The sequence below is a fragment of the Oncorhynchus mykiss genome, chromosome Y (assembly GCF_013265735.2).
Source record: "Oncorhynchus mykiss isolate Arlee chromosome Y, USDA_OmykA_1.1, whole genome shotgun sequence".
Classification (NCBI taxonomy): Eukaryota; Metazoa; Chordata; class Actinopteri; order Salmoniformes; family Salmonidae; genus Oncorhynchus; species Oncorhynchus mykiss.
Window position 1 is genome coordinate 42,004,574 of NC_048593.1, and position 23,791 is coordinate 42,028,364.

General features: G+C 46.5%; 1 protein-coding gene across 3 annotated transcripts in view; it reads right to left on the reverse strand.

Moving 5' to 3' along the window:
• Window positions 1-23,791, reverse strand: part of trim3b (tripartite motif containing 3b) — a 141,450-nt gene that overhangs the window by 109,825 nt on the left and 7,834 nt on the right. The window contains exon 1 of one of the 3 annotated variants that reach the window (XM_036967652.1): window positions 10,002-10,230. The exons of the other annotated variants lie outside the window; for them this stretch is intronic. The gene's annotated coding sequence lies outside the window, so the exon portion shown is untranslated. Of the gene's footprint in view, window positions 1-10,001; window positions 10,231-23,791 lie in introns of those variants that run through there. 3 annotated transcript variants of the gene reach the window in all.

Consider the following 23,791-nt stretch of genomic DNA (forward strand, 5'->3'; position numbering starts at 1 on the left):
TAAGGACTGTCTTTGGTCTGATAGGCTACACCAACCAGGATAGACCAGGAACTACTGTCCAATACACACAGAATCAGTTAAGGACTGTCTTTGGTCTGATAGGCTACACCAACCAGGAACTACTGTCCAATACACACAGAATCAGTTAATGACTGTCCATGGTCTGATAGGCTACACCAACCAGGATAGACCAGGAACTACTGTCCAATACACACAGAATCAGTTAAGGACTGTCTTTGGTCTGATAGGCTACACCAACCAGGAACTACTGTCCAATACACACAGAATCAGTTAAGGACTGTCTTTGGTCTGATAGGCTACACCAACCAGGAACTACTGTCCAATACACACAGAATCAGTTAATGACTGTCTTTGGTCTGATAGGCTACACCAACCAGGAACTACTGTCCAATACACACAGAATCAGTTAATGACTGTCCATGGTCTGATAGGCTACACCAACCAGGAACTACTGTCCAATACACACAGAATCAGTTAATGACTGTCTTTGGTCTGATAGGCTACACCAACCAGGAACTACTGTCCAATACACACAGAATCAGTTAAGGACTGTCTTTGGTCTGATAGGCTACACCAACCAAGATAGACCAGGAACTACTGTCCAATACACACAGAATCAGTTAAGGACTGTCTTTGGTGTTTTCTCTCTCTCCCTTCTCTTTTTTGTTCTTTCTCATATTTTCTCTTTTTATTGTCTCTCTCACTTGCTATTTGTCCCTCCCCTTCCCTATCTCTAGCTCCCTCCCTCTCTCTCTTTCCCTATCTCTAGCTCCCTCCCTCTCTCTCTTTCCCTATCTCTAGCTCCCTCCCTCTCTCTCTTTCCCCATCTCTATCTCCATCTCTATCTCTTTCCCTCTAGCTCCCTCCCTCTCTCTCTTTCCCTATCTCTATCTCCATCTCTATCTCTTTCCCTCTAGCTCCCTCCCTCTCTCTCTTTCCCTATCTCTATCTCCATCTCTATCTCTTTCCCTCTAGCTCCCTCTCACTCTCTCTTCCCCCCACCCTCTTTCCCTCTCTCTCTTTCCCCATCTCTATCTCCATCTCTATCTCTTTCCCTCTAGCTCCCTCTCACTCTCTCTTTCCCTATCTCTATCTCCATCTCTATCTCTTTCCCTCTAGCTCCCTCTCACTCTCTCTTTCCCTATCTCTATCTCCATCTCTATCTCTTTCCCTCGAGCTCCCTCCCTCTCTCTCTTTCCCCATCTCTATCTCCATCTCTATCTCTTTCCCTCTAGCTCCATCTCACTCTCTCTTCCCCCCACCCTCTCTCTCTCTCTCTTTCTACCTCCCTATCTTTCTCCTCTCCTCTCCTCAGCCTCTCAACTCTTTACTTCCCTCCTTCTCTCTCTTTCTACCTCCCTCTCCCTCCATTTCCCTCCCTCTTTCTCTTTCTATCTATCTCCCTCCCTCTCTCTTTTGACCTCACTTTCTCTCTCCTCTCCTCCCTCCCCCCTCCCTCTCAACTCTCTCTCCATCTCCCCTCTCTCTATCTCTCTTTCTCCCTCTCCCTCTCTCTCTTTCTCACTCTCTCTGATCTCTCAACAGTAAATTAATCTGTAACTCGTGATGAGAGGACAGGAATGGACACACAGAGCAGAAATCACTTCAGTTAATTTTCCCCACTAATCATCCGCTCAAGTTAAAGTTCCCAAAATAGATTAGAACTCTGAATCCCGTGGAGAATCTACGTAAGACATTTTCAAAGTACATAAGAAGTTATAACAATGTCCTCAGGGTGACACAAAACTACCTAGCATAATGACAAAGTAATGATGAATATAATGATAAATAAAACTTTATAATACAGATATCACATAGACATACAGTACCAGTCAAATGTTTGGACACACCTATTCATTCAAGTGTTTTTCTATATTTTTACTATTTTATACATCGTAAAATAATAGTGAAGACATCAAAACTATGAAATAACACATATGGAATCATGTAGTAACCAAAAAAAGTGTTAAACACGCCCTGACAATAGAGAGCCCTTGGTTCTCTATGGTGTTGTAGGTCAGGGTTCTAGTTTTCCTATTTCTATGTTGGTGTGCTTGGTATGGTTCCCAATTAGAGGCAGCTGATTATCGTTGTCTCTAATTGGGGGATCATACTTAAGTTCTCCATTTTTCCCACCAGCAAAGCAACCCTACACCAACACCTCCACCTCCATGCTTCACGGTGGGAACCACACATGCGGAGATCATCCATTCACCTACTCTGCGTCTCACAAAGACATGGCGGCTGGAACCAAAAATCTCAAATTTGGACTCATCAGACAAAAGGACAGATTTCCACAGGTCTAATGTCCATTGCTTGTGTTTCTTGGCCCAAGCAAGTCTCTTCTTAGTATTGGTGTTCTTTAGTAGTGGTTTCGTTGCAGCAATTTGACTATGAAGGCCTGACTCACACAGTTTTCTCTGAACACTTTTTTGGTTACTACATGATTCCATATGTGTTATTTCATAGTGTTGATGTCTTCACTATTATTCAACAATGTATAAAATAGTAAAAAATAAAGAAAAACCCTTAAATGAGTAGGTGTGTCCAAACTTTAGACTGGTACAGTATATTCTATATCATTTTAATGCACTCAACACATCAACCGTGGGGGGGCAGGTAGCCTAGTGGTTAGAGACAGGTAGCCTAGTGGTTAGAGGCAGGTAGCCTAGTGGTTAGAGGCAGGTAGCCTAGTGGTTAAAGTTAAAGTTAAAGAGACAGGTAGCCTAGTGGTTAGAGACAGGTAGCCTAGTGGTTAGAGACAGGTAGCCTAGTGGTTAGAGACAGGCAGCCTAGTGGTTAGAGACAGGCAGCCTAGTGGTTAGAGACAGGTAGCCTAGTGGTTAGAGACAGGTAGCCTAGTGGTTAGAGACAGGTAGCCTAGTGGTTAGAGGTAGGTAGCCTAGTGGTTAGAGGTAGGTAGCCTAGTGGTTAGAGGTAGGTAGCCTAGTGGTTAGAGGTAGGTAGCCTAGTGGTTAGAGGTAGGTAGCCTAGTGGTTAGAGGTAGGTAGCCTAGTGGTTAAAGACAGGTAGCCTAGTGGTTAGAGCGTTGGAACCGAAAGGTTGCTCGATCGAATCCCTGAGCTGACAAGGTAAAACTCTCTCTTTCTGTCCCTGAACGAGGCAGTTAACCCACTGTTCCCCGGTAGGCTGTCATTGGAAATAATAATTTATTCTTAGCTGACTTGCCTAGTTAAATAAAAAGCTTTAAAAAAAAAATGTCAGCTAATGTTACGAGGAATGTGTCACATTAACTGCACACTCTTCCTCACATGTAGGCATATGTACTAACGAGCATCAAACAAACTTCTCTGTCTGTCCTTGACATTCTGGTTCTGTGTATCTCTGGAATATGGTACATTTTTTTAATGAAGAAAAATTGTGTGACTTGCTTCAGCTGTTTAAAAAAAAATGATTTTTTGTTGAAGAAGTTTAAAACGTTTACTTGAAAGACGGAATCCACAGTAGTGGGAAATCAGCGCCACTGGCCATCCTCACCACCGTTGTCATCGGGGCGGCAGGGTAGCCTAGTGGTTAGAGTGTAGAGGCGGCAGGGTAGCCTAGTGGTTAGAGCGTTGGACTAGTAACCAAAAGGTTGCAAGTTCAAATCCCCTGAGCTGACATGGTACTAATCTGTCGTTCTACCCCTGAACAGGCAGTTCCTAGACCGTCATTGAAAATAAGAATTTGTTCTTATTAACTGACTTGCCTAGTTAAATAAAGGTTAAATAAAAATTGTTGTTGGAGCTGAGGAGCGTCGGTCACCACGGTAACAGCATGTGCTTGTAACGGTTTTCTTCGTGAGAAGGAGAGTCGGACCAAAATGCAGCGTGTCGATTGCGATTCATGTTTAATGAAAAACACACTAAACACAAACACTACAAAAACAATAAACGTAACGGAAACCTAAACAGCCTATCTGGTGAAAACACATAGACAGGAACAATCACCCACAAACACACAGTGAAACCCAGGCTACCTAAATATGGTTCCCAATCAGAGACAATGACAAACACCTGCCTCTGATTGAGAACCATATCAGGCCGAACATAGAACTAGACAAACTAGACATGTAACATAGAATGCCCACTCAGATCACACCCTGACCAATCAAAACATAGAAAATACAAAGTAAACTATGGTCAGGGCGTGACAGTACCCCCCCCCCAAGGTGCGGACTCCGGCCGCAAAACCTGAACCTATAGGGGAGGGTCTGGGTGGGCATCTGTCCGCGGTGGCGGCTCTGGCGCTGGACGTGGACCCCACTCCATGACAGTTTTAATCCCCCTCCTAAACGTCCCTAAATAGGTTACCCACCACAATGATAACATGGGACAGAGGGACAGCTCGGGACAGAGGTAACTCGGGACAGATGGGTAGCTCAGCCCTGAGAGGAAGCTCAGCACTGAGAAGAAGCTCAGCACTGAGAAGAAGCTCAGGCAGGTGGTTAGATCCGGCAGATCCTGGCTGGCTGGCGGTTCTGGAAGATCCTGGCTGACTGGCGGATCTGGGAGAATCTGGACGACTGGCAGATCTGGAAGAATCTGGACGACTGGCAGATCTGGGAGAATCTGGACGACTGGCAGATCTGGGAGAATCTGGACGACTGGCAGATCTGGGAGAATCTGGACGACTGGCAGATCTGGGAGAATCTGGACGACTGGCAGATCTGGGAGAATCTGGACGACTGGCAGATCTGGGAGAATCTGGACGACTGGCAGATCTGGGAGAGTCTGGACGACTGGCAGATCTGGAAGAGTCTGGTCGACTGGCAGATCTGGAAGAGTCTGGTCGACTGGCAGATCTGGAAGAGTCTGGTCGACTGGCAGATCTGGAAGAGTCTGGTCGACTGGCAGATCTGGAAGAGTCTGGTCGACTGGCAGATCTGGAAAAGTCTGGTCGACTGGCAGATCTGGAAGAGTCTGGTCGACTGGCAGATCTGGAAGAGTCTGGACGACTGGCAGATCTGGAAGAGTCTGGACGACTGGCAGATCTGGAAGAGTCTGGACGACTGGCAGATCTGGAAGAGTCTGGACGACTGGCAGATCTGGAAGAGTCTGGACGACTGGCAGATCTGGAAGAGTCTGGTCGACACAGACTGGCTGCTCTGGCTGCTCCATGCTGACTGGCAGCTCTGGCTGCTCCATGCTGACTGGCTGCTCCATGCTGACTGGCAGCTCTGGCCGCTCCATGCTGACTGGCTGCTCTGGCTGCTCCATGCTGACTGGCTGCTCCATGCTGACTGGCTGCTCCATGCTGACTGGCGGCCCTGGCTGCTCCATGCTGACTGGCGGCCCTGGCTGCTCCATGCTGACTGGCGGCCCTGGCTGCTCCATGCTGACTGGCGGCCCTGGCTGCTCCATGCTGACTGGCAGCTCTGGCGGCTCCTTGCAGACTGGCAGCTCTGGCGGCTCCTTGCAGACTGGCAGCTTTGGCGGCATCCTGCAGACTGGCAGCTCTGGCGGCTCCTTGCAGACTGGCAGCTCCTTGCAGACTGGCAGCTCCTTGCAGACTGGCAGCTCCTTGCTAACTGGCAGCTCTATGCTAACTGGCAGCTCTATGCTAACTGGCAGCTCTATGCTAACTGGCAGCTCTATGCTAACTGGCAGCTCTATGCTAACTGGCAGCTCTATGCTAACTGGCAGTTCTGAACAGGCGGGAGACTCCGGCAGCGCTGTAGAGAAGGCAGGCTCTAACAGCGCTAAACAGGCAGGAGACTCCGACAGCGCTGAAGAGAAGGGAGGCTCTGACAGCGCTGGACAGGCGAGGCGCACTGTAGGCCTGATGCGTGGTGCTGGCACTGGTGGTACTGGGCCGAGGACACGCACAGGAAGCCTGGTGCGGGGAGCTGCTACCGGAGGGCTGGGGTGTGGAGGTGGTACTGGAAAAACCGGACCGTGCAGGCGCACTGGAGCTCTTGAGCACCGAGCCTGCCCAACCTTACCTGGTTGAATGCTCACGGTCGCCCTGCCAGTGCGGCGAGGTGGAATAGCCCGCACTGGACTATGCAGGCGAACCGGAGACACCGAGCGCAAGGCTGGTGCCATGTAAACCGGCCCAAGGAGACGCACTGGGGACCAGCTGCGTAGAGCCGGCTTCATGGCATTAGGCTCGACGCTCAATCTAGCCCGGCAGACACGCGGAGCTGGAATATACCGCACCGGGCTATGCACCCGCACTGGAGACACCGTGCGCACCACTGCATAACACGGTGCCTGTCCGGTCTCTCTAGCCCCCCGGTAAGCACAGGGAGTCTGCCCAGGTCTCCTACCTGGCGTAGCCATACTCCCTGTTAGCCCCCCCCCAAGAAATTTTTGGGGCTGCCTCTCAGGCTTCCATCCGCTACGTCGTGCTGCCTCCTCATATCTGCGCCTCTCAGCTTTCGCCGCCTCCAGTTCCTCCTTGGGGCGGCGATATTCTCCAGGCTGAGCCCAGGGTCCTTTACCGTCCAGTTCTTCCTCCCATGTCCATTTCTCCAGGTGGTGCAGCCTCTCCCACTGCAGCTGCTCCTGCTGCTTCTTCTCCTGCTGCACCTTTGGGCGGCTACACTCCCCTGGTTTAGCCCAGGGTCCTCTCCCGTCGAGGATTTCCTCCCATGTCCAGAAGTCCTTATTGCGCGTCTCCTCGCGCTGCTCCTGCCTGTTGACACGCTGCTTGGTCCGTTGGTGGTGGGTGATTCTGTAACGGTTTTCTTCGTGAGAAGGAGAGTCGGACCAAAATGCAGCGTGTCGATTGCGATTCATGTTTAATGAAAAACACACTAAACACAAACACTACAAAAACAATAAACGTAACGGAAACCTAAACAGCCTATCTGGTGAAAACACATAGACAGGAACAATCACCCACAAACACACAGTGAAACCCAGGCTACCTAAATATGGTTCCCAATCAGAGACAATGACAAACACCTGCCTCTGATTGAGAACCATATCAGGCCGAACATAGAACTAGACAAACTAGACATGTAACATAGAATGCCCACTCAGATCACACCCTGACCAATCAAAACATAGAAAATACAAAGTAAACTATGGTCAGGGCGTGACAGTGCTGGTCCGATGATGTCACAGGAGAAATAACTGTGTTGTTTTTTTTTTTTTGCAGCATTGTTGTTTGTAATATCCCAAACGGACTCTGGCATTTCTTTTCCATTTTAAATGAATAATATGTACCCATCGATTCTTGCCTAAATAAGTTCAAGAGCTTCGTTAAACTGCCGTAACCCATCAGAACCCAATGTTTTTGTAAAGAAAGTTTACATAAACAAAGAAAATGTAAAAACAAACACTTTACACGTGGTCACATGGTCATGTGATGGGATGATTAGGATCCATACATCCGTCTATGAATGTGACAGTGGTTACGTTTCTCCAGCCCCCTTTCCCCTCCAGCTTTTTATCAAAACAGAGGCGGGGATGGTTTTGTTATTTTATCAACAGATGATAGTTTATACGATGATAGCCACTTTATGAGAAACAGGGAAGTATAGTCCCTGTCCCCGCCACCCGTGAGGGAGGAGGACTGGCAGGATCATTTAAGAGAGTATAGTCCCTGACCCCACCACCTGTGAGGGAGGAGGACCGGCAGGATAATTTAGGAGAATTTAGTCCCTGTCCCCGCCAGCCATGAGGGAGGAGGACTGGCAGGATAATTTAGGAGAATATAGTCCCTGTCCCCACCAGCCATGAGGGAGGGGGACTGGCAGGATAATTTAGGAGAATATAGTCCCTGTCCCCGCCAGCCGTGAGGGAGGAGGACAGGCAGGATAATTTAGGAGAATATAGTCCCTATCCCAGCCAGCCGTGAGGGAGGAGAACCGGCAGGATCATTTAGGAGAATATAGTCCCTGTCCCCACCACCCATGAGGGAGGAGGACCGGCAGTATCATTTAGGAGAATATAGTCCCTATCCCCGCCAGCCATGAGGGAGGAGGACCGGCAGGATCATTTAGGAGAATATAGTCCCTGTCCCCACCAGCCGTGAGGGAGGAGGACCGGCAGGATAATTTAGGAGAGTATAGTCCCTGTCCCCACCAGCCGTGAGGGAGGAGGACAGGCAGGATAATTTAGGAGCGTATAGTCCCTGTCCCCGCCAGCCGTGAGGGAGGAGGGCCGGCAGATCAAATCAAATCAAATGTATTTATATAGCCCTTCGTATATCAGCTGATATCATTTATCCTATTATTTTGATGACAGTTTCTGTGTGAGTTTGTGCACCAACGCGTATTTGCACGCAGAAGTGAAGGGAATTGCTTGAGTGTGTATGTGTGTGTTTGTGAGTGTGTTTGTGTGTGAGTATAAGCGTGTAGTCTAAATGTGTAGTCTAAGCGTGTGCATCTAAGAGTGTAGTCTAAGCGTGTGAGTCTAAGAGTGTAGTCTAAGCGTGTGAGTCTAAGCGTGTGAGTCTAAGCGTGTGAGTCTAAGTGTGTGAGTCTAAGTGTGTAGTCTAAGCGTGTGCATCTAAGAGTGTAGTCTAAGCGTGTGAGTCTAAGAGTGTAGTCTAAGCGTGTGAGTCTAAGTGTGTAGTCTAAGCGTGTGCATCTAAGAGTGTAATCTAAGCGTGTGCATCTAAGAGTGTAGTCTAAGCGTGTAGTCTAAGCGTGTGAGTCTAAGCGTGTGCATCTAAGAGTGTGCATCTAAGAGTGTAGTCTAAGCGTGTAGTCTAAGCGTGTAGTCTAATCGTGTAGTCTAAGCGTGTGAGTCTAAGCATGTGAGTCTAAGCGTGTAGTCTAAGTGTGTGAGTCTAAGCGTGTAGTCTAAGCGTGTAGTCTAAGCGTGTAGTCTAAGCGTGTGAGTCTAAGCGTGTAGTCTAAGCGTGTAGTCTAAGCGTGTAGTGTTTGCTCCAGTGAATAGGACTTCAACGTGACAATAAAGGCCCTGGAGCAGCATCACAGCATCGTTAGATTAGACACATGGGCTGATCTAGTCTATGTCGTCCTAGATCTACATCCAGAACATGTGACACTGTCTATTGCGCTCTGTGTTACCTCGGTAGCGTCAGAGAGAGGAGGAGCCAGGGCCCTCTCCCGCTCCTTTCTCGTGTCCTGCCAACTTCATGATGTCACTAGTTCCACCAGTTCTCTTAGAGAAGACATGCTCTGCTTTAACTATGTTATATGTGCAACACACACACGTCACTATCATCACCAGCCTTCCCTGTTTCTGTCTACTATTGAGCATGATCATCACCAATCTCCCTACTGGTTATCTACAGTTGATCGTATAGGCTCTCAGCATGTCCTCTATCCCTCTCCTATCTCTATCCCTCCCCTCTCATCTCTCTATCCCTCTCCTCTGTCCCTCTCCTCCCTCTATCCCTCCCCTCTATCACTCTCCTCCCTCTAGCTCCCTCCTCTCCTTTCCTCTCTCTAGGCCCCTCCTCACCTCTCCACTCTTCACTCTAGCCCTCTCCTCTCCTCTCCTCTCCTCTCCTATTCTATCCTATCCTATCCTCTCTCTAGCCCCCTACTCTCCTCTCTTCTCTCTAGCCCCCTCCTCACCTATCCTCTCATCTCTCTAGCCCCCTCCTCTCCTCTCTCTAGCCCCCTCTTCACCTCTCCTGTCCTCTCCACTCCTCTCCCTGGCCCTCTCCTCACTCTAGCCCCCTACTCACCTCTCCTCTCTCTAGCCCCCTCCTCACCTCTCCTCTGTTCTTTCCAGCCCCCTATTTTCCTCTCCTCTCTCTAGCCCCCTCCTCACCTCACCTCTCCTCTCCTCTCTCTAGCCCTCACCTCTCCTCTCTCTAGCCCTCTCCTCTCCTCTCCTCTCTCTAGCCCTCTCCTCTCTCTAGCCCCCTACTCTCCTCTCCTCTCTCTAGAGAGACGTTGGGAGGAGACTCAACAACAGAAAGGACAGAGAAGGAGGAGCTACTCACTTGAGAGACGGGGCGAGAGAGACAGATAGGACAGAGAAGGTACTCGTGAAAGACAGAGAACACACACACAACGACGGATATGGCAGAGAGGACAAGGTACTCACGTGAGAGAACTAGAGATGAAGAGAAGAAGAGAGCTGTTCAGCGTGGAATCAGTGTTTTCCCCCACGAGGGGAGATATCCATACAGAGAACCAGCCAACATCGCACACAGAGACAGAGGAGAAATCACACGTACAGAATAAATATAGAGAGAATGTAAGAAAGAAGGAAGGAGAGAGAGAGAAGTCATACTGTCAGGGAGGCAGCACTAGGGTGTGTGAGATCGTGATCTGGATTGAGGGCATGTATGTGTACAAAAAAAAGAGAGACAGAGAGATTGTGCAAGCTCATTCGCTGAGCTGAAAGTGGGAAGGGGCAAGATTATCCAATGATATGAGAGAGGAGAAATAGCAGCAGAGCGATATAGAGAGAAGGAGGCAGAGAGAGAGAGAGAGAGATTGTGCAAGCTCATTCGCTGAGCTGAAAGTGGTAAGGGGCAAGATTATCCAATGATATGAGAGAGGAGAAATAGCAGCAGAGCGATATAGAGAGAAGGAGGCAGAGAGAGAGAGAGAGAGAGATTGTGCAAGCTCATTCGCTGAGCTGAAAGTGGGAAGGGGCAAGATTATCCAATGATATGAGAGAGGAGAAATAGCAGCAGAGCGATATAGAGAGAAGGAGGCAGAGAGAGAAAGAGAGAGAGACAGAACGAGAGAGCAAGAGAGAGAGAGCGGGGGTCTAGGCAGAGAGAGAGAGAGAGAGAGAGAGAGAGAAAGGGAGGCAGAGAGAGAGAGAGAGAGAGACAGAGAAGGAGAGAGAGAGAGAGGGAGATCAACCACTTCCAGACTCGGGGACATGTACTAGTCTGAGGAGACCTAAATGCCAGAACTGGACAGGAACCTGAACCTCTCAGCACATGGGGTCGCACACCTACCTGTAGGTGACAACATTCCCTCACCAATATTCCCCCCTAGACGCTACAAAACAACCAAAATTAGGTGACTAATTGTTGCATGCTGGGTCTGTACATTGTCAATGGTAGGCTTTGAGGGGACTCCTACGGTTGGTACACCTACAGCTCATCCCTTGGCAGCAGTACTGTAGACTACTTTATCACCAACCTAAACCCAGAGTCTCTCAGAGCGTTCACAGTCAGCCTACTGACTCCTCTATCAGAATCCAGCAAAATCATAGTCTACTTGAAGAGAGCAATACTCAATCTTGAGGCATCAAATCCAAAGGAACTCCACAATATTAAAACATGTAGAAACCTACCCAAAAAATGATTAGCCAACAACTAATTCAATCCCTTTTAGACAACTTCCTGGACAAAACGTTTCACTGTAATAGTGAAGGTGTAAACTCAGCAGTAGAAAACCTAAACAATTTATTTGACCTTTCAGCTTCTCTATCAAATATAAAAAATGTTGAGCGGACAACATAAGAAAATGTTTTTTTTCCATTTTTTCTAAAAATGTCAAGCAGACAACCTAAGAAAATGAACAACAATGACAAATGGTTTGATGAAAAATGCTAAAACCTAAGAAAGAAATTAAGAAACCTGTCCAACCAAAAACATAGAGACCCAGAAAACCTGAGCCTTCACTATGGTGAATCACTAAAACAATACAGAAATACACTACGGAAGAAGAAGGAACAGCACGTCAGAGCCGAAGAACCCTTTTTTGGGCCCAGATAGCATCGATAGAATCAAAGCACTTCTGGGAAAATTGGAACACAACAACAACAACAAACAACACAAAGACGTATCTATCCAAAACAGCAGAGGTGGAAAAAGGACACAATTGTCATACTTGAGTAAAAGCAAAAGAGACTTCAATAGAAAATAACTAAAGTAAAAAGTGAGTAACTCAGTAAAATACTCCTTAAGTAAAAGTCTAAAACTTAAGTATCATAAATTAATTAAAGTAAAAGTTGAAAATCTTTTGAAATTCCTTATATTAAGAAAATCATTTTCTTGTTTTTATTTTTAATTTACGGATAGCCAGGGGCACACTCCAACACTGAGACATAATTTACAAACGAAGCATTTGTGTTTAGTGACTCTGTCAGAACAGAGGCAGTAGGGATGACCAGGGTTGTTCTCTTGATAAGTGTGTGAATAGGACCATTTTCCTGTCCTGCTAAGCATAAAAAACGTAACAAGTACTTTTGGGTGTCAGTGAAAATGCATGGAGTAAAAATAACATTATTTTGTTTAGGAATGTAGTGAATTAAAAGTAAAAGTTGTCAAAAATAGAAATAGTAAAGTACAGGTACCCCAAAAAACGACGAAGTAAAAATACTTCAAAGTACTATTAAAGTACTTTAGAAAAGGGAGATGGATAAATGTCACGACTTCTCCCGAAGTCGGTTCCTCTCCTTGTTCGGGCGGTGTTCGGCGGTCGACGATCTATTTTTCATTTTCCATTTGTTTTGTCTTGTTTTCCTACAGACCTGGTTTTCATTCCCTCATTACGTGTTGTGTATTTAACCCTCTGTTCCCCCTCATGTCTTTGTGTGGTATTGTTTGTTGCAGGTGCTTGTGCACATTGTTGTCTGGTGCGCGACGGGTTTTGTACCCATTCTTTATTATTCTGGATGCTGGTGGTTTTATATATATATATATATATTAAACTGCTCCGGTTGTTACCCAGTTCTGCTCTCCTGCGTATGACTTCGCTGCCGCCAATTACCCTTACAATAAACCACTTCTACAATCTTTTTGGCTTTATAACAAAGAATAAACAGCAAAAATATTTACATGATCAAATATAAATCTTAAAATCAGCTTTTAAAGACTACCAGAACCCACTGCATTATCCATTTAAATGTAATGAACTACAATACAAAATACAAACCCCCTGACCCATAAAGGCCTGTGGTGTTGATGGTACCTAAATGAAATGACAAAATATACAGGCCACAAATTCCAATTGTCCAGACTTAAACTCCTTAACACGATCGTCAGCTCTGGCATCTTCCCCAATATTTGGAACCAACGACTGATCACCCCAATCCACAAAAGTGGAGACATATTTGACCCCAATAACTACCATGGGATATAAGTAAACCTTGGGAAAATCCTCTGTGTTATCATTGATAGCAGACTTGTACATTTCCTCATTGAAAACAATGTACTGAGCAAATGTCAAATTGGCTTTTTACCTAATTACCATACGACAGACGATGTATTCACCATGCACACCATCATTTATAAACAAACTAACCAAAACAAAGGCAAAGTCTTCTCATGCTTTGTTGATTTCAAAAAAGCTTTTGACTCAATTTGACATGAGGGTCTGCTATACAAATTGATGGAAAGTGGTTTTGGGGGGAAAAACATACGACATTATAAAATCCATGTACACGTGTGCGGTTCAATTTGCCAAACAAATCCCACCGATTTCTTTCCACAGGGCCAGGGGGTGAGACAGGGATGCAGCTTGAGCCCCACCCTCTTCAACATTTATATAAACAAATTGCCAAGGGCACTAGAACAGTCCGCAGCATCTGGCCTCACCCTACGAGACTATGAAGTCAAATGTCTACAATTTGCTGATGATCTGGTGCTTCTGTCCCCAACCAAGGAGGGCCTACAGCAGCTAGATCTTCTGCACAGTTTCTGTCAGACCTCGGCACCGACAGTAAATCTCAGTAAGACAAAAAATAATGGTGTCCAAACAAGGTCCAGTCACCAGGACCACAAATACAAATTCCATCTAGACACCGTTGCCCTAGTGCACAAAAAACTATACATACCTCGGCCTAAATATCAGCGGCACAGGTAACTTCTTCAAAGCTGTGAATGAGCTGAGAGACAAGGCAAGAAGGGCCTTCTACGCCACCAAAAGGGGCATAAAATCCGACCTCCCATTTAGGATCTGGCTAAAAATACTTGAATCAGTTATAGAGCCCATTGCCATTTATTGTTGTGAGGTCTGGGGTCTGCTCACCAACCAAGAATTCACAAAATGGGACAAACACCAAATTGAGACTCTGCATTCTGAAGTAACATGGCATCTCCTACCGTACCCTTTTCAAAGGCACTTATATATTTTGTCTTGCCCGTTCACCCTCTGAATGGCACACACAATCCATGTCTCAATTGTCTCAAGATTTTAAAATCCTTCTTTAACCTGCCTCCTCCCCTTCATCTACACTGACTGAAGAGGATTTTACAGCTGACATCAATAAGGGATCACAGCTTTCACCTGGTCAGACTATGTCATGGAAAGAGCAGGTGTCCTTAATGCTTTGTACAGAATGTATATTGATGTGTGCCCGATGCTGCCTCTCATCTTTGAATCTCCTCTCGGTATGTATTATCAAATGCACCTATAGGCTATTTAATGTGGTCTCAATCACATGACCCACAGCCTATAGGATATGTAATGTGGTCTCAATCACATGACCCACAGCCTATAGGATATGTAATGTGGTCTCAATCACATGACCCACAGCCTATAGGATATGTAATGTGGTCTCAATCACATGATCCCACAGCCTATAGGATATGTAATGTGGTCTCAATCACATGACCCACAGCCTATAGGATATGTAATGTGGTCTCAATCACATGATCCCACGGCCTATAGGATATGTAATGTGGTCTCAATCACATGGTCCCACAGCCTATAGGCTATTTAATGTGGTCTCAATCACATGATCCACAGCCTATAGGCTATTTAATGTGGTCTCAATCACATGATCCCACGGCCTATAGGATATGTAATGTGGTCTCAATCACATGGTCCCACAGCCTATAGGCTATTTAATGTGGTCTCAATCACATGATCCACAGCCTATAGGCTATTTAATGTGGTCTCAATCACATGATCCACAGCCTATAGGCTATTTAATGTGGTCTCAATCACATGATCCACAGCCTATAGGCTATTTAATGTGGTCTCAATCACATGATCCACAGCCTATAGGCTATTTAATGTGGTCTCAATCACATCATCCACAGCCTATAGGCTATTTAATGTGGTCTCAATCACATGATCCACAGCCTATAGGATATGTAATGTGGTCTCAATCACATCATCCACAGCCTATAGGATATGTAATGTGGTCTCAATCACATGACCCACAGCCTATAGGATATGTAATGTGGTCTCAATCACATGACCCACAGCCTATAGGATTTTTAATGTGGTCTCAATCACATGACCCACAGCCTATAGGATATGTAATGTGGTCTCAATCACATCATCCACAGCCTATAGGATATGTAATGTGGTCTCAATCACATGACCCACAGCCTATAGGATTTTTAATGTGGTCTCAATCACATGACCCACAGCCTATAGGATATGTAATGTGGTCCTACTCTGTCTGGGGTGGAAAGGTAGGCCCTACTCTGTCTGGGATGGAAATGTAGACCCTACTCTGTCTGGGGTGGAAAGGTAGGCCCTACTCTGTCTGGGGTGGAAAGGTAGGCCCTACTCTGTCTGAGGTGGAAAGGTAGGCCCTACTCTGTCTGAGGTGGAAAGGTAGGCCTACTCTGTCTGGGGTGGAAAGGTAGGTCTACTCTGTCTGGGGTGGAAAGGTAGGCCTACTCTGTCTGGGATGGAAAGGTAGGCCTACTCTGTCTGAGGTGGAAAGGTAGGCCCTACTCTGTCTGAGGTGGAAAGGTAGGCCTACTCTGTCTGAGGTGGAAAGGTAGACCTACTCTGTCTGGGGAGGAAAGGTAGGACCTACTCTGTCTGAGGTGGAAAGGTAGGCCTACTCTGTCTGAGGTGGAAAGGTAGACCTACTCTGTCTGAGGTGGAAAGGTAGGTCCTACTCTGTCTGGGATGGAAATGTAGACCCTACTCTGTCTGGGGTGGAAAGGTAGGCCTACTCTGTTTGAGGTGGAAAGGTAGGCCCTACTCTGTCTGAGGTGGAAAGATAGGCCTACTCTGTCTGAGGTGGAAAGGTAGGTCTACTCTGTCTGGGGTGGAAAGGTAGGACCTACTCTGTCTGGGGTGGAAATGTAGTCTTAACATTTGAAAGTACCATGCTCAGATTCCTAATGACATCTCAGATTGAATTATTTGCAAACGGGGACAGTTTCGTTGCAAACAAGACACACTGATTTGGATTTGGAGAAATACGATAAGATGAACACATGGGCCTGTCTCTCTGTCCATTCTAGTCAAATCACATGTTATTTGTCACATACACATGGTTAGCAGCTGATTTGGATTTGGAGAAATACGATAAGATGAACACATAGGCCTGTCACTCTGTCCATTCTAGTCAAATGAAATTTCATTTGTCACATACACATGGTTAGCAGATGTTAATGCGAGTGTAGTGAAATGCTTGGTGCTTCTACTTCCGACAATGCAGTAATAACCAACGAGTAATCTAACCTAACAATTCCACAACTACTACCTTATACACACAAGTGTAAGGGGATAAAGAATATGTACATAAAGATATATGAATGAGTGATGGTACAGAACGGCATAGGCAAGATGCAGTAGATGGTATCGAGTACAGTATATACATATGAGATGAGTAATGTAGGGTATGTAAACATTATATTAAGTGGCATTGTTTAAAGTGGCTAGTGATACATTTTTACATCAATTATTCCATTATTAAAGTGGCTGGAGTTGAGTCAGTATGTTGGCAGCAGCCACTCAATGTTAGTGGTAGCTGTTTTTAACAGTCTGATGGCCTTGAGGTAGAAGCTGTTTTTCAGTCTCTCTGTCCCAGCTTTGATGCACCTGTACTGACCTCGCCTTCTGGATGATAGCGGGGTGAACAGGCAGTGGCTCGGGTGGTTGTTGTCCTTGATGATCTTTATGGCCTTCCTGTGATATCGGGTGGTGTAGGTGTCCTGGAGGGCAGGTAGTTTGCCCCCGGTGATGCGTTGTGCAGACCTCACTACCCTCTGGAGAGCCTTAAGGTTGTCGACGGAGCAGTTGCCGTACCAGGCGGTGATACAGCCCGCCAGGATGCTCTAGATTGTGCATCTGTAAAAGTTTGTGAGTGCTTTTGGTGACAAGCTGAATTTCTTCAGCCTCTTGAGGTTGAAGAGGCGCTGCTGCGCCTTCTTCACCACGGTGTCATTGTGGGTGGACCAATTCAGTTTGTCCGTGATGTGTATGCCGAGGAACTTAAAACTGACTACCCTCTCCACTACTGTCCCGTCGATGTGGATAGGGGAGTGCTCCCTCTGCTGTTTCCAGAAGTCCACGATCATCTTCTTTGTTTTGTTGACGTTGAGTGTGTTTTACTCGCGTCGGCTGCAGTGAAGGAGAGTCCGCAGGTTTTGGTAGCGGGGCCGTGTCAGTGTCACTGTATTGTCCTCAAAGCGAGCAAAGACGCTGTTTAGTCTGTCTGGGAGCAAGACATCCTGGTCCGCGACAGGGCTGGTTTTCTTTTTGTAATCCGTGATTGACTGTAGACCCTGCTACATACCTCGTCTCTGAGCCGTTGAATTGCGGCTGCAATTTCAGGAATTTGTGTGGTATTAAATTAAAGAATCCGCTAATATATGCAATGACTTACAATTGCGTGAAATTGTACCTGCAAATGCAGATGATAGATTAATGCAATGATTTTACTATAAAGAAGATATCTTGTCAATTGTGGTCTGCGAACCCACAACCCTCTGGCCCAATCAAGCTCTTTGAATTGAATTAAATTGAGAGAGTGAAGGAGAGAGTGAGACAGAGAGGCAGAGAGAGAGAGAGAGAGAGAGAGACAGAGACAGAGAGAGAGAGAGAGAGAGACAGAGAGAGAGAGAGAGAGAGAGAGAGAGAGGCAAAGAGAGAGGGAGAGAGATAATTCTCTGTCATCCTAATATTTTTAGATTATTTCCCTTTCTTTCTCTTTCTGGGTTGGGTCCCTCACTTCCTCTTTAAGTGGGTTGCAGTGGGGTACCCCTCACTTCCTCTCTAAGTGGGTTGCAGGGGGAACCACTAACTTCCTCTTTAAGTGGGTTGCAGTGGGGTACCCCTCACTTCCTCTCTAAGTGGGTTGCAGTGGGGTACCCCTCACTTCCTCTTTAAGTGGGCTGCAGTGGGGTACCCCTCACTTCCTCTTTAAGTGGGTTGCAGTGGGGTACCCCTCACTTCCTCTTTAAGTGGGTTGCAGTGGGGTACCCCTCACTTCCTCTTTAAGTGGGTTGCAGTGGGGTACCCCTCACTTCCTCTCTAAGTGGGTTGCAGGGGGAACCACTAACTTCCTCTCTAAGTGGGTTGCAGTGGGGTACCCCTCACTTCCTCTTTAAGTGGGTTGCAGTGGGGTACCCCTCACTTACATCAAAACGAAATAATGTGTGTGTGTGTGTGTGTGTGTGTGTGTGTGTGTGTGTGTACAGAGCAACAGAATTGCAGTCATTACAAACCATGATTAGACAGAGGATTAGTGACACCTCTTATGAACAGAGACAATCAATTACAGTTTGACAGAGGAGCACAGATGACACACACACAAGCACGTGGAGGGGGGTGTAGGTCGCCCAAAAAATATTTGGATTGCTTATCAACACAGGGTTCAGAGGATTGTGGGGAGGATGGGGGGAGGATAAGGGAAGGATGGGGAGAGTATTGTGGGGAGGAAAAGGGGAGGATGGGGGAGGATTGTGGGAAGGATAAAGGGAGGATGGGGGGAGGATTGTGGGGAGGATGGGGGGAGGATTGGGTGAGGATTGTGGGAGGGAATAGGGGAGAATGGGGGGAGGATAAGGGGAGGATGGGGAGAGTATTGTGGGGAGGATGGGGGGAGGATTGTGGGAGGGAAAAGGGGAGGATGGGGGGAGGATTGTGGGAAGGATAAGGGGAGGATGGGGGGAGGATAAGGGGAGGATGGGGAGAGTATTGTGGGGAGGATGGGGGGAGGATTGGGGGAGTTTTGTGGGAGGGAAAAGGGGAGGATGGGGGGAGGATTGTGGGAAGGATAAGGGGAGGATGGGGGGAGGATTGTGGGGAGGATGGGGGGAGGATTGGGGGAGGATTGTGGGAGGGAAAAGGGGAGAATGGGGGGAGGATTGTGGGAAGGATAAGGGGAGGATGGGGGGAGGATGGGGTGAGGATGCAAGAAGAGATAATAAGATACAGATGAGAAAACAGAGGGGAGTCCTGCTGGGGATTCTGACATCAGAGGGGAGAGGCTGACAAACACAGAATAATTAAATGGGAAAGGTGGAGAGGGGCAGTGAGATGGAGACAGAGAGAGAAAAAGAGAGAGAAAAGAGAGAGAGAGAGAGAGAGAGAGAGAGAGAGAAAGAGAGAGAGAGAGAGAGAGAGAGAAAAGAGAGAGAAAGAGGGAGAGAGAGAGAGAGAGAGATAGAAAGAGAGAGAGAAAAGAGAGAGAAAGAGAGAGAGAGAGAAAAGAGAGAGAAAGAGAGAGAGAGAGAAAAGAGAGAGAGAGAGAGAGAGAGAGAGAAAAGAGAGAGAGAGAGAGAGAGAGAGAGAGAAGAGAGAGAGAGAGAAAAGCGAGAGGAAGAGAGAGAGAGAGAGAGAGAGAAAAAAGAGAAAGAGGGAGAAAAGAGAGAGAGAGCGAGAGAGCGTGTGAGAGAGAAAAAATAGAGAGAGAAAGGGGGAGAAAAGAGAGAGAAAGAGAGAGAGAGAAAAAAGAGAGAAAGAGGGAGAAAAGAGAGAGAGAGAAAAGAGAGAGAAAGAGAGAGAGCGAGAGAAAAGAGAGAGAGAGAGAGAGAGAGAGAGAGAGAGAGAAAAGAGAAAGACATCCTATTTCACTTTGCCAATGTAAACATATGTTTCCCGTGCCAATAAAGCTCCTGACATTGACTGAGAGGAAGAGGAGTAGGACTGGAGAAGATGTGTGTGGTCAGGTCAGGGGTGAACAGACTGAAGCTTGTAGAGTAATAGACTTTTAGACAAGAACACCCTATGTGTTTACCAGAGAACTGATAGGAGAGATCTACTACTAACACTACACAGACACAATGTGTGTGTAACCATCAATCTGGGGTTCTACTGAGAGCACATCGTTGCCATGGTGACTGCATCCAGTTCAGCTGAACACAGATGGTCTCTCTCTCTCTCTCTCTCTCTCTCTCTCTCTCTCTCTCTCTCTCTCTCTCTCTCTCTCTCTCTCTCTCTCTCTCTCTCTCTCTCTCTCTCTCTCTCTCTCTCTCTCTCTCTCTCTCTCTCTCTCTCTCTCTCTCTCTCTCTCTCTCTCTCTCTCTCTCTCTCTCTCTCTCTCTCTCTCTCTCTCTCTCTCTCTCTCTCCTGTGTGTGTCTGTGTGTGTCTGTCTATACATTTGTGTATCTGTGTGTGACAGTGTGTTCACGTCATCAAAAGTCGTCAGAGTGCGCAGCTGAACATTGTATGCTGGAAAACACTTGTTTTTTTAATTATTTTTGATTGAAACAAAACCGGTATTCATCAAATGGGGCGGCAGGGTAGCCTAGTGGTTAGAGAGCTGGACTAGTAACTGGAAGGTTGCAAGTTCAAAACTGACTTGCCTAGTTAAATAAAGGTAAAAAAATAAGAATACAGAACTTGTTATTTGTGTGGATTCCGTGACACGGTTAGCTTTTAACCGCAAGGACCACTATTTTCTTGTCCTGGAAACCCATTTAACAGGCAGGTTGTTGTCTGCTTGACAGAGGCGCTAAGCTGTTAGCCATCTTCTGTTAGCCATTTTCTACGCCGGTGGCTGGATGGCATTCGCGCTTGTTGGCTGCATCTCCACCTTGTCGTTTGTCGTTATCCGACTTGCCGGTGTTGCCCGGAACTCCCCAATCTGATTTCGGAGAAGAAGGAGCTCAGTAAGAGGTGCAAGACAATCAACGACGATCGTATGACACGAGCCGTGGAAGCCGAAGACATCTCCTTCCCGCAAAGCAGTCAACACTCCCAACGAGAGGCCCGGAGAGGATACAAACAGCGTTTGGCCATCCTGGAGTCTGATCTTCCTCCACCTTCGTTGCTGGGGATGCCTGTTGTTTGCGACCGCCTACAACTACAAAGTTGACGTCGACAACCATCTTTCCGTGCTCTGGATCGAGCGGGGCTTCTCCTTCTGTCGGAGGCGCTGGGAGCAACGGGTTCAAGTTATCCTGCCTATCGCCCGTCTCCGAATCCTGAGAATCGTGGGAGTGGGTGAGTTTCCTTGTCCTTCTCGCCAGCCGTGATACTGGGCAGCTCCGTGGTAAAAAAATGTGACCGTTCCTTGTGCAAAACAATGTCCTATCCCAGAGCTCAAGTAAATTACATTACTAAGCTGATCCCGAATGTACTACATCAGGACATGTAAATCGATTCTATCGTAGTCCATGTGGGTTTGAATGACATTATGAAGGGCAGCTCGGAGCAGTTGAATCTGGAATTTAAAGAGCTGATTGACTCTCTGCTAGACACTAACAAATGACCCATCATATCTGGCCCTGTGACCTCTCTGAATCGCAGCATTGAACACTTTAGCAGCATTCTTTCTCTTCCCAACTGACTACGTGATCATTGCAGCTCATTGGCTATAACTTCTGTTGACAATTTTGATACGTTTTGGAAACAAAACAGGTTTTATAAGGAGGATGGGATCCACCTAAATCCTATGGGATCCTGGATCCTTTCACAGCATTATAAGGCTGCGTTGAGACAATGACTTATCAATGACCCAAACCCAGCTCAGTTAATCCCTACCATTGTGAAGCCGGTTCCTGGATCCTTTCACAGCACTATAAGGCTGCGTTGAGACAATGACTTATCAATGACCCAAGCACAGCTCAGCTAATCCCTACCATTGTGAAGCCGGTTCCTGGATCCTTTCACAGAACTATAAGGCTGTGTTGAGACAATGACTTATCAATGACCCAAGCACAGCTCAGTTAATCCCTACCATTGTGACGCCGGTTCCTGGATCCTTTCACAGCACTATAAGGCTGTGTTGAGACAATGACTTATCAATGACCCAAGCACAGCTCAGCTATTCCCTACCATTGTGACGCAGGTTCCTGGATCCTTTCACAGCACTATAAGGCTGTGTTGAGACAATGACTTATCAATGACCCAAGCACAGCTCAGCTATTCCCTACCATTGTGACGCAGGTTCCTGGATCCTTTCACAGCACTATAAGGCTGCGTTGAGACAATGACTTATCAATGACCCAAGCCCAGCTCAGCTAATCCCTACCATTGTGACGCAGAGTTCTCATAATGCTTCAGCAATTGTAAATTACACCAGGGGCGTTTGTAGACACAATGTAAGTAACCTCATTTATGTCCATTTAACTGCCCTGAATGCCTCTGCTTATCTGACAGCTATTGTATGCAGTAATCATGTGCCTATGAACCAGAGTTATGCTGTTAGCACTGAGGTGGTGTGCCCTAGAAGGAAGTCCACTCAGCTCACCCTGCACTAACATTAAGAACATGAGCACATATACTACTGCTAAGCTTCCCAGTAAAGCAATGACAACAAGTAAGCATCCCAGAAGAAAAGTGCTCAAAATAGCCCACGTTAAATTTGAAGATGTGGCAAATAGGAGTCGAAGTATCGTCTGCTATTATCCCGAGTCATTTTTTATCCAAGTTGTCAGATCCCGGTGGCTCGTCATTGTTGATAGACAACAATATTTTTTCCACCTCTTCCACATTAACTTTACGGAATATAAAATTACAATTCTTGTCTTTCATAATTTGGTCAGATATACTTGGATGTGTAGTGTCAGCATTTGTTGCTGGCATGTCATGCTTAAGTTTGCTAATCTTGCCAATGAAAAAATCAAAGTAGTTGGGAATATTAGTGGGTTTTGTGATGAATGAGCCATCTGTTTCAATGAATGATTGTAATTATCTTGTCTATATTGAATACATATTTTAAACATTCACTGTGAATGTTGGGAAAATTATTTTTTGAAAAAGCCTTAATGTCCATCAGTCCACGGTAAGACAAATTGTCAATAAATTGAAAAAGTTCAACACTGTTGCTACTCTCCCTAGGAGTGGCCGTCCTGCAAAGATGACTGCAAGAGCACAGAGCAGAATGTTCAATGAGGTTAAGAAGAATCCAGGAGTGTCAGCTAAAGACTTACAGACATCTCTGGAACATGCTAACATCTCTGTTGACGAGTCTACGATACGTAAAACACGAAACAAGAATGGTGTTCATAAGAGGACACCACAGAAGAAGCCACTGCTGTCCAAAAAAAACATTGCTGCACATCTGAAGTTCGCTAAAGAGCATCTGGACATTCCACAGCGATACTGGTAAAAATATTGTGTGGACAGATGAAACTAAAGTTGAGTTGTTTGAAAGGAACACACACCACTATGTGTGGAGAAAAAAAGGCCCTGCACACCAACATCAAAAAATCCTCACCCCAACTGTAAAGTATGGTGGAGGGAGCATCATGGTTTGGGGCTGCTTTGCTGCCTCAGGGCCTGGACAGCTTGCTATCATCAACGGGAAAAAATACATTTTTAAGGAGAATGTAAGGCTATCTGTATGCCAATTGAAGCTCAACAGAAGTTGAGTGATGCAACCGGACAACAACCCATACTTTTCCCACCCTGCACTGTGAATGTTTACACGGTGTGTTCAATAAAGACATGAAAACTGAGGAGTATAATTGTTTGTGTGTTATTAGTGTCTATTGTTGTGACTTAGATAAAGATCAGATAAAAAAAAAAATGTAGGCTCGCGTCACTGGGCGGCTCGCGTCACTGGGCGGCTCGCGTCACTGGGCGGCTCGCGTCACTGGGCGGCTCGCGTCACTGGGCGGCTCGCGTCTGGTTTCCCTTTGTAGTCCATAATAGTTTTCAAGCCCTGCCACATCTGACGAGCGTCAGAGCCGGTGTAGTAAGATTCAATCCTGTATTGACGCTTTGCTTGTTTGATGATTCGTCTGACGGCATAGCGGGATTTCTTATAAGCGTCCAGA